This window comes from Globicephala melas, chromosome 8, assembly GCF_963455315.2.
Source record: "Globicephala melas chromosome 8, mGloMel1.2, whole genome shotgun sequence".
NCBI lineage: Eukaryota > Metazoa > Chordata > Mammalia > Artiodactyla > Delphinidae > Globicephala > Globicephala melas.
Genome location: NC_083321.1, coordinates 54,331,856 through 54,344,629, shown reverse-complemented (window position 1 = coordinate 54,344,629; position 12,774 = coordinate 54,331,856). Strand labels below are relative to the sequence as shown.

Sequence of the window (12,774 nt, the reverse complement as noted above, 5' to 3'; positions counted from 1 at the left end):
AAGAATCAAATAAAAACAATCACTTTCAAATCCTACAGCCACTATCAATTGAAACCTTTAATGTCTAAACAAATTTTGCTGATTATTACTGATCATTAGCCTTTATATAGTGTTAACAGTGGTTGCAAACTCATATGCTTGTAGAAGTCAGCTGAATAACCTAAAGGGCCTGATTAGGCTAAGATGACTACATAGACAAAACATCACTGGTCAAGATCCATGGGTTGAATGAATAGTTTGTGAATTATTTACTTTGGAAAACCAAAGGACTATATAAATGCAAGGAGTAATTGCACTTAAAACAAGTTAACTGCTAACTTGTGTAAACTTGGGCCAGTTATTTGATATATGTAGGATTTTATTTCTTTCACTGACTATGTAGTTTAGTCTTTTAAAGTCCCTTCTACCTCATTTGATTTTGCTTTTTCATTTCTTTAGCTAATAGTTTCTTCCTTGATTATAATTTACTAGCCCTCAGTAATAAATAAAATGCTGGCTTCTTATTAATATACCTCAATTTCATGAGTCTTGTATTTCATCAGAGGAAGCCATGGTTAGCCAAGCTTCCTATAGCAGTACCCACCATTGAAAGAGACAGCATGTGAGCTGGCTGGTCTGCATTCTATAACCAAACCAGCATCTGGTTTTTGAGAACTGAAATCTAGAACAGAAGATGCCTGAATTTGATCTTCCTTGCTAAAGACATTAGTGGTCCTGCCTTATACTATATGATACATGTTTTGTAGTTTCTTCCATCTTATCCTATTTATTTTGTTTATTCAGTTTTCTAGTGCAGTACTTTTTACAGTTTTATGTATGCCACTCTCCCTTATTAGTGGTGATTCCTGGAGTCATAGGCCATTTCTAGGTCATCTTTAATCCCTGTAACCAAGTACAGGCAAGGGCACATGGCAGATGTTTGATAAATGTTTGAAGAGATAGAATACTTACTAGATTTGCAGGTGATAAAGACTGGAAGGAAAAACTACTATGCTAGATGGCACAGAGAGAGAGAGACAGAGAGAGAGAGAATGAGCGAGTGAGAGCGAGTGAGCTTGAAAAGGTGGGTTGAAGCCAAAAAAGATGAAATTTAAGGTGGATGGCAGTGAAGTTCTATATTTTAAGTCTGAAAGAAATGGCAAAATATGGGGAGCCTAGAGGAGACCTAGCCTGATGCTATTCTTATGAAAGTTGTGGTTTTGGCTGCCTAAGGCCAGTGTCAGCCAAAGGCACTGCAGTGGCTAAAAAGCTAGTGCAGCTGCAGACTGAATTATTAGAAGTACAAAGTATAGTAAATGGGGGTGATAGTCCAACTACGTTCTATAGGGGATAGACTGCCCTTAGACTATCACCTTTCCCATAGGGTACCAGGCAGTAAGAGGGTCATTGCAAACAAGACTGTGTTTAGTGGAAGGTGCCCTAGTTGCACCAGGGTCATTGCAAACAGGACCGTGTTTAGTAAAAGGTGCCCAGATCACTCAAAGTAGAGTTTGAACTGTTCCCAGTCTGCAATGAGGTAAGCATAGAAATTGAGAGAGTTTAGAAACTTTTACAATAATTTGACAGAGTAATTTTAGGTCTAATGAATCTAATGAAAAAGAAAATGAGGTTTATCTTATATGTCTTTTTTGTTTGATATTTGCCCTTTATTTTTTATTTTATTTTAATAGACTTTATTTTTCAAGCAGTTTTAGGCTTATAGAAAAATTGACCAGGAAGTACACAGACCTCCTGTGTACTCCATCTCTCCCACTCCTCCCAGCACTTCCTCTATTAACATCTTGTTATCAGTGGGTACAATTGATGAATCAGCATTGATACATTATTATTAACTAAAGCTCTTTGTGTTGTATATTTCTATGGGTTTTGACAAATGCATCGTATCAGGTATCCACCATTATAGTATCATACAGAATAGTTTTACCACCTTAAAAATGCCCTGTGGGGACTTCCGTGGCAGCCCAGTGGTTACAACTCCGAGCTTCCACTGCAGGGGGCATGGGTTCCATCCCTGGTTGGGGAACTAAGATCGCGCACGCTGCGCTGCGCAGTCAAAAAAAAAAAAAAAAGCCCTATGTTTCACCTGTTCATCCCTGCCCCCACTTTCTTAGCCCCTGGCAACCACTGATCTTTTTGCTGCTTCTATAGTTTTTCCTTTTCCTGAATATTATATAATTGGAGTCAGCCTTTTCAGACTAGTTTTTTCACTTAGCAGTATACATTTGGGGTTTTTCTAGGTCTTCATGGCTTGATAGTTCATTTCTTTTCTTTTTTTTTTTTTTTTTTTGCGGTACGTGGGCCTCTCACTGTTGTGGCCTCTCCCGTGGCAGAGCACAGGCTCCGGACGTGCAGGCTCAGCGGCCATGGCTCACGGGCCCAGCCGCTCCGCGGCATGTGGGATCTTCCCGGACCGGGGCACGAACCTGTGTCCCCTGCATCGGCAGGCGGACTCTCAACCACTGCGCCACCAGGGAAGCCCAATAGTTCATTTCTTTTATTGCTGAATAATACGCATTGTATGGATGCTTGTCTATCCATTCATCTATTGAAGAATATCTTGGTTACTTCTGAATTTTGGCAATTATGAGTATGGCTGCAATAAATATTTGTGGACAGGTTTTTCAACTCATTTGGATAAATGCCTAGGAGTGCAATTGCTAGATTGTATGGTAAGCCTATATTTAGCTTTATAAGAAACTGCCGAACTGTCTCAGAGTGGCTGTACTATTTTGCATTCCCCCAGTAGTGAGTGAGAATTCTTGTTGCTGCACATCCTCACCAACATTTGCTGTTATCACTCTTTTGGGTTTTAGCCATTCTGATAGGTAAGTAGTGGTATTTTGTTGTGTTTTAATTTGCAAGTCCCTAATGACATATGATGTTGATTATCTTTTCATGTGCTTATTTGCCATCTCTATATCTTCTTTGGTGTGGTGTCTGTCCAGATTTTTTTGGTCCATTTTTTGATTGGGTTGTTTGTTTTCTTATTGTTGAGTTTTAAGAGTTCTTTGTATATTTGGAATATAAGTCCTTTATCAAATGTGTGTTTTGGTAATATTTTCCCAAGTCTATGACTTGTCTTTTCATTCTCTTAATACTATCTTTGGCAGAACAGAAGTTATAATTTTTAAATAAGTCCAAGTTATCAACCTTTTCTTTTATGGATTGTGGTTTTGTTGTTGTATCTAAAAAGCCATCACCCAATCTAAGGTCATCTAGGTTTTCTCTTTTGTTATCTTCTAGTCATTTTATAGTTTTGCATTTTACATTAAGGTCTGTGGATACATTTTGAGCTAATTTTTGTGAAAAGTGTGAAGTCTGTGTCTAAATTGTTTTGCAGGTGGATGTCAAGTTGTTCTCGCACCATTCATTGAAAAGACTGTTCTTTCTCCATTGAATTTCCTTTGCTCATTTGTCAAGTATCAGTTGACTATATTTGTGTATGTCTATTTAGGGTCTCTATTCTGTTCCACTGATATATTTGTCTGTCCTTTCACCAATAACACACCACCTTTATCACTGTAGCTTTATAGTAAGTCTTGAAATCAGGTAGTATTAGTCCTCTGATAGATATCTATATGTAGCTATAGTTATATTGATCAGATACGTTGCCTAGGCTACATCCCAGACCAGTTGATTCAGAATCTCTGCTAGGACTTCAGTATATATTTTTAAAGCTTCCCTGGTAATACTGATACACAGGGCGAGTTAAAAACTGCCATACTCAAACCATAAACTTCTTGAAGGTGTAGTCCTGTTCGATGGTGTGTATGTCTCTGGTGGCTTGTACAAGATGCTTAAATAGTTATTGAATGAACAAATGATTAAAAGAACTGAGTGTGTTTATTCTGGAGAAGAGAAAATGTGCATGGCCTTGATAGATCACCATATACACATATCTGAAAGCCTTTAATATGATTTGGCATTGAAGGATGTTTTCTGAGTGCTCTAGTAGCCAGAATTGGAAGTTTACAGAGAGGCACCTGGCTGAATATTAGGAAGCACTGTCTCATAGTGCTCGTTGCAGATGAGCTTTCTGTTCCTGCATATTCCAGCAGAGCCTATCTGTAAGAGCAAATGCTGCATGGGATGGGAAGTTGGGTAAGGTCATGTTATGATTATTGATGATTACTTTGAAAAACTATGTCCAAGACTGCGGACTCTTTTTGGTTCTCCTCTCATTCATAAGTTGAAGGACAAGGGTGTGGGCCCAAAAGAACATCCTAAAACTACTTTGAAGCTGAGTTCTCATAGTGCAGCAGATCCCTCCAGTCTGTATTACTGACCGATTCTCTGTGTGGGCAAGGGGATCCTCAAGAAATTTCCTGTCTCCTCTACCAAATTTGAGACTTTGATAGTTGGAATAACACAAGTACTCAGGGTCTGGGAAAGGTGAAAAATACTTAACAGAAGAGTTCTTTCTGTCCTCCTGGAGTTCTTCCTCTACATCCTTCTGCAATTAGATTACTTTGGGCATATCAAATGGAGGTGTAGACATCTGTCAGGGAAAATTTCTCTCTAGCACACTTAAATTATTGATCAGACATAATGCTGGTTACCTGCTCTTTGCCAGGCTGTAGGGAGAGGGATATGGTAGTCAATACAAAGATGACTGACATGGCAGAGAGAAATAAAGCATAGGCTTAAGAGTCAGACCAAAGTTGGAATGATGCAGCCATTTACCAGCTGTGTGGTCCTGGGGAAGTCACTGACCTCTCTCACTCATCACATCCTGTCTTTTACCGAGTTCGGCTGCTGCTTCTTCCAAGCTGTATGCTAGAATATTCTTGTTTCTTCTCATCTCTTCTTCCAATATGTTATTCTAAATCATTACCGTCTTCTTCTGCCTGGAGTTCTGAAAGAAGCTACTGATTTGTCTTCTTATTTCCATAACTCTCCCCTCTGTTCTCCATTCAGCAGTCAGTGATTTTTAAAAAATATAGATTAGACCTTGTCATTCTGCTTCAAACCTTCCAAAGCTTTCCCATTGCTAAAGCCTAGAACAAATCCCAGACTCCTAGTTATGACCCACAAGAGGCCCTGCATACTCTGACTCCTGACATCTCTCTCAAGAGCAAGACATAGAGGGGTAGTTGACGAGGTAATTTGACGTCCTACGGAGCATTTGGAAATGTGTGAAGGTGTTTATTATTGTTTCAATTATTGAGGGGCACTACTAGCATTTAGGGAGTCTGGGCCAGTGTTGGTAAATATTCTGTATTGTTCTGCTCAGGGCCCTTTACAATGCCTGATTCACAATATGTGTTTAAGAAATACTTATTGTACAAAACCATATTCTTCCTGGGACTCAGTTTTGACACATGTGAATTGGTAGTGTGTCTACTTCCTAAGGTTGTGGTGAGACAGACAGAAGATTTTGTAAAGTACCTGGTACACAACAGCGCTAATAAATGGTAGCTGCTGCTGAGCTTTCTTTGCTTAGAAGCAGCTATAAGCATCCACCCAGTGTTCTCCCTAGGGCATTAGAATTAGCACCTGACACCTTTGTTAGAGGCGGTGGGTAGGCGTATTTCTTTCCTTGAAGCCTAATCTGATAGAATGCTAGGTTTGATTTGAGTTGTCCTGGAGTCCAGACCCAGCTCGAGAAACTAAGGCACAGGGGAGCTCTGGTTCTCTTCCTTGACTCTGGGGCCCACCCAGGAAGCTCTGACAGTCCCTGGAAAGACTGGATTCACTGAGAAATTACCCCCTGCTGAAGACTAGGTTGGGGAGAATAGCTGAGAGGGTGGCAAGGTAGTAGTCTCCCCGCCTTCCCTCAGAGCCTCTTTGCAGAAAGGAGAAGCGCGGTTTTCTCCCGCCTCCTTCCCTCCCTTATTTCCCCGCCCCTTCTGCTTCGCCAACCCTGGAGCAGAGCTTTCGCTGCGCCCTGCGAGGGCGGGAGCGTGTTGCGCCCTGGAGCCAGAGCTGGGGCGGCCGAGCTGCTGGGAGTCCGGCCCCAGCTAAGTAGAGCCACCTGGGTGGAGCCCAGGGTGTTGCGCGGCCGGCCAGGCGTGAGGGAGGTGCGGCTCTGCCACAAAAACCGTAAGCAGAGATGCCGGGGCCATATCCCGCCGCCAGGTAATGCTGGCCCACCCTGGGGCGCGCTCAGCTGCGCGGTGCTGGGGCGGGGGGTGGGGGGGTGGGGACGTCTCTGCTGGCTTCCGGGGAGTGGTGACGCGAGTCCGGTAGATTTAGGGTCTCTTCCTTTAAGAGACCCTAAGTGAGAGAAGGGGTTTAGGGTGGAACCCCCAGATGAGCCCACGCAGGCCTAGGCCATCCCTGGAATCAGAGCTCTGGCTAGGGAAGAGTGTGAAGGGGAAGCTGGTTTGGGGGGAACTTGCTCTGCCTCAGGAGCCTTGCCCCTTTGCAAGCACCCTTCTGCTTGGTGGCTAGGGTGATGCTTCCCTCAGCCTTGGATTAGCGGCTGGCCTGCTGGGACCATGGGGGCTTTTCTCTTGGGTGCTGGGGGGGGGCATTGCATTATAAGTGACTTGTTAAGAGGTGGAGTAAACTGAGAGCTGTGAGACCTGGGGTGGGGTGGGGGGGCTGGTCCTGTTCAGGCAGCCTCTGTGGGGCCTCAGTTTCCTTATCTGTGCAATGAAGGGCTTGACATTTTGTTTGTGACTCTGGCATTTTCAGGCTGTCAAACTGCCTTTTGGACAGGTGAGTTGGTAAAAGCCCCAGAATGGACTGCAGAAATGTCCCCCTCAACACTGTAGGAGATAGGCAAACTTGGGACACAGACCTTGGAGGCAAACTTGGGAAGAAGACCTCGGTACCCTGTCTCCCAGCCAGTCTTTTGAATGGCATCTTACTGGGCTGCTCAGGACCCAGTGGCTTCACAGACGAGGCAGAGGTTGAGAATGCTGATTATTTTAGTGTTGAGTGTAGGTATATTGGGTGTAGGGAGATGGGGTTGGGAAGAAGCAGATCGAGGTATATTAATGGTTTTTCTCCAAACTGGCCAATTGTTCGATACTTGGGCATAAAGCTGCTTTAAACTTGGCTGTCTTCTCTGGAGCTTCCTCCGTACTCCGTCAAGCTAATGACAGACCTTGAGGCTGTGTAATGTCTTAATCGCTATAATTCTTTCCTTTTTGATCATCTGAAACTAAGAAACACATGTCAGGCCTGATACTAACCTACCTTGATTATTTTGGGCTGCCTTCCTCCCCCCAGTTGTTCTGTGACTCTACCTCCTTATCATCTTCTCCCCACTTTTCTTTCTGCTTCCTACTCCTGAACATTTTTCCTGTCCTGCGCTCTACCCACCTTTTCTCCCATCCCCACTTTCTCCATTCTTACTGCTCCCCTTTCTAATCCCTTTCCTCTCATGCTTGTCTTTCTAATCCTTTCCCCTCCATAGCAAATTTTTCCTGATCACTATCTTATGTACCATCCCCATCCCTGTCCCTTCATATTCACACGAACTACTCTTTAATTTTTATTATGGACTTGACATTGTATATTTATTTGCTTATTTCTTTGCTTCTCTTACTAATCCATAAAGTTCATGAACACAGGGACTTTGTCCTGTTCAGCTAGATTAGTATTGGTACACTGTAGATGCTAAATAAGTGTTTGTGGAATGACTGAATATGTGTGTGTGTGTGTGAGTGAGTGTGTGTGTGTGTGTGTGTGTGTGTGAGAGAGAGAGAGAGAGAGAGAGAGAGAGAGATTGATTGATTAATGTAGCTGCTGAAGGAGGAGATCATTCCAGGTGAGAGGAGGGAGTACAAGCCAAGGAGTAGAGGGAGAAGAGAGAATGAGAGGATGGCTTTTGATGGGAGAAGGGTCACCTCCTTCATTGTAACTGGGTGGTACAGTGCAGGGAAGCATACAGATTTAGGAGTGGGAAGATAGAGTTCTTCTGCAAAGATTTCTGTTTTCTCATTGAAATTTGGCTCATTGGCTAAGGGAAGGGGTGAATGAGAAGCCCAGTTGATGCTCATTTGAGGCAAGGTAATCATAAGTAGGGAGAGCCTCATAATTTTCAAGCTAAAACAGTCAACCAGGTAATGTTCTCTAGGATACTCAGCTCTTTCAGTCTAGAGACAGTTTGGAGAGAGTTGAGCTCAACCATCCCAAAGCTGGAATTTTGTCAACTGAATTTTGGAAAGGGAGAGAAGGCAAGGGGGTTGATTGTTCTTGTTTTTGTTTTTTATCAGATTTACCTTGCCTCAAATGAGCATCAACTGGGCCTCTCATTCACCCCCTCCCTTAGCCAATGAGCCAATAGTTTATTGTTCGTACTGTTTATGAGCATGGGTGTACAGATAGCTCTTACAGACCCTGCTTTCAATATTTTGGGGTATATACCCCAGAAGTAGAACTGCTGGATCATATGGTAATTCTGTAATATTTTTAATTTTTTGAGGAACTGTTTGCTCTTCTGTTTTCCATAGTGGCTGTACCATCTTATATTTCTACCAGTAATTCATAAGGGTTCCAGTTTCTCCACATCCTCACCAACACTTGTTGTTTTCTGGGGTTTTTTGATAGTAACCATCCTAAGGGTATAAGGTGGTGTCTCGTAGTTTTGGCTTGCATTTCCCTAAATATTAGTGATGTTGAGAACCTTTTTTTGTGCTTGTTGGCCATTCATGTATCTTCTTTGGAGAAATGTCTATTGAAATCCTTAGCCCATATTTGAATTGGGTTGTTTGTTTTTTTTGTTGTTGAATTTTAGAGGGTTCATTTTTTTTTTTTTTTTTTTTGCGGTACGCAGGCCTCTCACTGTTGTGGCCTCTCCTGTTGCAGAGCACAGGCTCCAGACGTGCAGGCTCAGCGGCCAAAGCTCACGGGCCCAGCCGCTCCGTGGCATGTGGGATCTTCCTGGACCGGGGCACGAACCCGTGCCTGCGTTGGCAGGCAGACTCTCAACCACTGTGCCACCAGGGAAGCCCAGGTTGATGGTTTTTGATGTTTAAGTGATTTTGTTGGACTATGTTTAGGGAAAAAAGAAAGTGATTGTAGTGGGGACTAACCGATAGTGGATTGGAGCTCAAAAGAAAGTCTGGGAATTGTAGTGGAAGTTCTTGAACAAGTGAGCTACATGGATAGGAAGTTGTGTTTGGAGTATATATGATTCTCTCTAGATATTGGAGTCAATGAACATTTTGAGGATAAGGTCCAGGGTGTGATCATGGGAGTATTGGTTAACTTGGACTATAGGTCAGCAAATGAAATAGCCAGAGTATTGGAAGGGTCATCATTGTGGCTGTTGAATCACCTAGAATGTTAACTGTACAGAAGAACACTGATCTAGGGACCTTTGAGTGGAGTGTCCAGGAAGTAGGTATTAGGCAGCAAGGGAGTGTGATAGCAGCCAGTGGAGGCTACTCAAAGGAACAGAAGTTTTACAAGAGGAAGAAAAAGGAGTGGTTTGGAAATGGCACTGAAAATTAAGGACCACACTGATAGGTTGGAAGTAAGAGAGAAAACAGCCTTCAGTTGAGAGAGCTGCTAGAGAAGTCTCTTTCTCAGGAGATAACCAAATTTCTTTTAAGGCAAAGAGGCAAGGGGAATGAGCCCATGACAAATGGGAAGTTCCAGAGGAAATAGTGGGAGGGATCCAGAGTCAGGAAAGGGTTGAGGAATTTGGTCAGATTAGAGGACATACAGGAAAGGTTGGGTTTGAGAGTTTGGGTGGTCAAGGCTGTCTGAAGTAAATGGACACTGGAAGCTTGATTAAATTAGTTGTGATTCTCTTTTAAAGGAGAGAGGGCAGTCTAGTTTCATTCTTTTGTTCCTAATACTTCCAAGAGAATATGTTCCTTTGAGGCAGCATGTGGCAGTGTGGGAAATCATAGGATATGTTCAGGCAGATTGACTGGAAGATCATCTATCTAGGAGACAGCAGAATAGATTCCAGTGTTTCTTGGGAGGTTAAACTAGATCACCTTATTGGTTCCTTCAGCTCTCAGATTGTATGAGCCTCAGGTTTTAGTGATTATTTTCTCATTTCAGGCCATCCGTGGGGAGGGCTGGAGGTTTGAAGCTTAAATTTGAATTTTTCCCTTAACTATTGGGAATAGCTCAACGGGGGATACAGGTCAGGAATTTCCCAAGATGGTAGGAGGAGGATTATAAGACATTTGGTGCTGGTTTCTGTGAGTGACTCTAGTGACTATCTGCAGGGGTGATAGGGGTGAGGAAGATGTGTAGTATTATTGGTAGGGGGAGGAGAGGGTGAAGGTATAGGGTCAACATAAGTTAATTTAAGTCTCTGACTCCAAATCTCTCTGCCTTTTCCATTTCACTTTGCTGCCTCTCATACCTCTCCAACTGTAGGAAGTTTTCCAGGTATTCTGTTTCATTGAGTGATCTTAGCTAAGTTGCATACCCTTGTGGGTTTCATGTTAGAACTATGAAATAAAGATTTGGAACTAGCTGATTTTTCAAGATCCTTCCAACTCCTGTGTTTTTCTTCTCTAAACCAGGCTGCCTTTTAGTCAGTGAACCGTTACTAATTACCTAGTTGTGCCAGGTCTGTGCTGGGTGGGACTCGGGGACATAGACATTAATCAGACTTAGTTTTGTCCCTTGACTTGTTCATGGTCTGGTGAGGTTGATATCATGAAATATGGAACCTGCTGCATAGAATTATGTATAAAATGCTATTAAATTTGGGGCAAGGTAGAAATAGGAGGGCTGTGTGAAGGTTTTGTAGAGGAAGTGAATCAAGCGGGGTCTTGAAGAATGAGTAGGAGTTTTCTTGGCAGACAAGTTGGGACATTTTAGGCAGAGAGAACAGTGTGGGCAAAGGCAGTAGCCTGAAAGCAGATTGGGTTGGAATGACAAGTTTAGAGATAGAAGAGATGAAACTGGATAGATGAGTGGGGGATGAGAACAGGTATTTTTTGAACATCTATTTTGTGTCAGGCAGCATGCTAGGAGCTTTTATATATGCTTTTCAATTCTCATGATAGCTCTGTAAAATAGACAATCCTATTTGTATTTTAAAAAAGAGGAAACTGAGGGTCAAAAATTAAAGTAGCTTTCCTAACAGCTCAGAAAGAGCTTCCAGTTTTCCTCCCTGCTACCTTAGCAGTTGCTTTCTTGTTGCTAAACCACTGCGAGTGGCTGGAGGCTGCACAGCGGGAATGTCTTTGACTTGTCAGAAGGACATCCCTCAGCAAATTCAAGACTGTAGCATTCCAGGCTTCTGCCAAAGAAAACCTCCTGGCACAATTTAATTAAAGATCAGATTCTCATAACCAGGTGTCAAGGGCATGCAGTACTCCCCAGTCTTGGGTGGATTGTTGAGCATGCCAGTCTTAGCAGCTCTGAGTTGTTGGAACTGAGAAATGTGATTAATACATGAGATAGGTTTTATTTCTTTTTTCCTTCCGCATCTTCATTTAAATAATGGCCTGAGGTAATATTAAAGGTTATCTAGTCCATTCCTTTGCCTCTAGAGTGAACAGTGAGGTATGGTATGGTGGAAAGAGAGGTGATTCTGCAGTCACACAGACTTCATTTCAGGTTCCTGCCTCTGCTCTCCACTAGCTGTGTGACCCTGGGTGGCTGGCAGCATCTCTGAGATTTTGCTTCTTCTGATTTGTTCACTCTTTTATCCCCAGCGCCTAACACAGTCTGGCAAACAGTAGGTGATGAATAAATATTTACATGAATGAATGAGAAAAATAATACCAACCAAATAGATTTCCAGGTTTTCTTGTACACTCCATTAATGTTAGTGGTTATTGAAATATCAGCCCCAGGTGATGGCTGAAACCCTATTTGTAAAGACAGTTAGTCCAGAAGGTTCAATGGGGATACTCTTAAAAGAATTTTAGCAACTTTGTTAGTCAATTTAGAGAACTCTCCTAAATTCCAAGTCCCATTGTGTGAGCTCAAGGCACCACAGAGTCGTCAGTGCAGATGGATAGCAGCTGGTCCCCTCCTCCAGGGAACACTTCTTTTCTCATTGTCATCCCTCAGCCTTTTTTAATCAACAGCGTCATCTTTTATTTTTAACATGGGACATTCATTGTACAGATCTAGAACTGCTTAGAAAGGACCATTTTTCTGACTAGCGCTGTATGTATTGCAGAAAATGAAAGGTCCTCTGTGATTGCTGTGTCCTACTTTTTCACCTTCATGTTGCCTTCTACCACACTGTACTCTCACACGTGTTATTCCTATGATCTGGGATATATTTGCCTTCGTCGTTCTCTGTCAAAATCATTCATTTTATTGTCTGTTTTCCTTGGTCAAGGTAATATACCAATGCCTGGGCCTATCCCAGACCAATTAAAATCAGAGTTAAAGCAGTGGTATTCCCCCCGCACCCCTGCCGCCCCCGCTTTTTAATTAGGAAAATCTGAAACATACAGCAAAGTTGAAAGAATTTTATAGTGAATACCTGTGTAATCGCCATGTAGATTCTTCTACCATTAACATTTTCATGTTAACTTGCTTTATCACATCCATTATATATTATATATTGACATGTATATTACATCACATCCCTATGTTCATCCACTAATGTATCTTACTTTTAAAAAATGCATTTCAAAGTAAATTGCAGATATTAGTATACTTCCTCTCTTAAGTACTTCATCTGGTGTTTTAAAAAGCTCCTAGGGAATTCTAATAGCCCAGAGTCAAAGACCACTAGTCTGACCTATTTATTCTTTAAGCCCCTACTCTTTTTTTTTTTTTGGCTGCACTGTGCAGCATGTGGGATCTTAGTTTCCCGACCAGGGATGGAACCCATGCCCCCTGCAGTGGAAGTGTGGAGTCCTAACCACTGGATCACCAGGGCAT

The 12,774-nt window shown here is 42.5% G+C and overlaps 1 protein-coding gene across 3 annotated transcripts in view; it reads left to right on the top strand.

Moving 5' to 3' along the window:
• Positions 1-12,774, top strand: part of PAK1 (p21 (RAC1) activated kinase 1) — a 159,176-nt gene that overhangs the window by 66,670 nt on the left and 79,732 nt on the right. The window contains exon 1 of one of the 3 annotated variants that reach the window (XM_060303754.1): positions 5,870-6,078. The exons of 1 other annotated variant lie outside the window; for it this stretch is intronic. The gene's annotated coding sequence lies outside the window, so the exon portion shown is untranslated. Of the gene's footprint in view, positions 1-5,869; positions 6,079-12,774 lie in introns of those variants that run through there. One more of the 3 variants, XM_030835982.3, reaches the window with a different exon arrangement.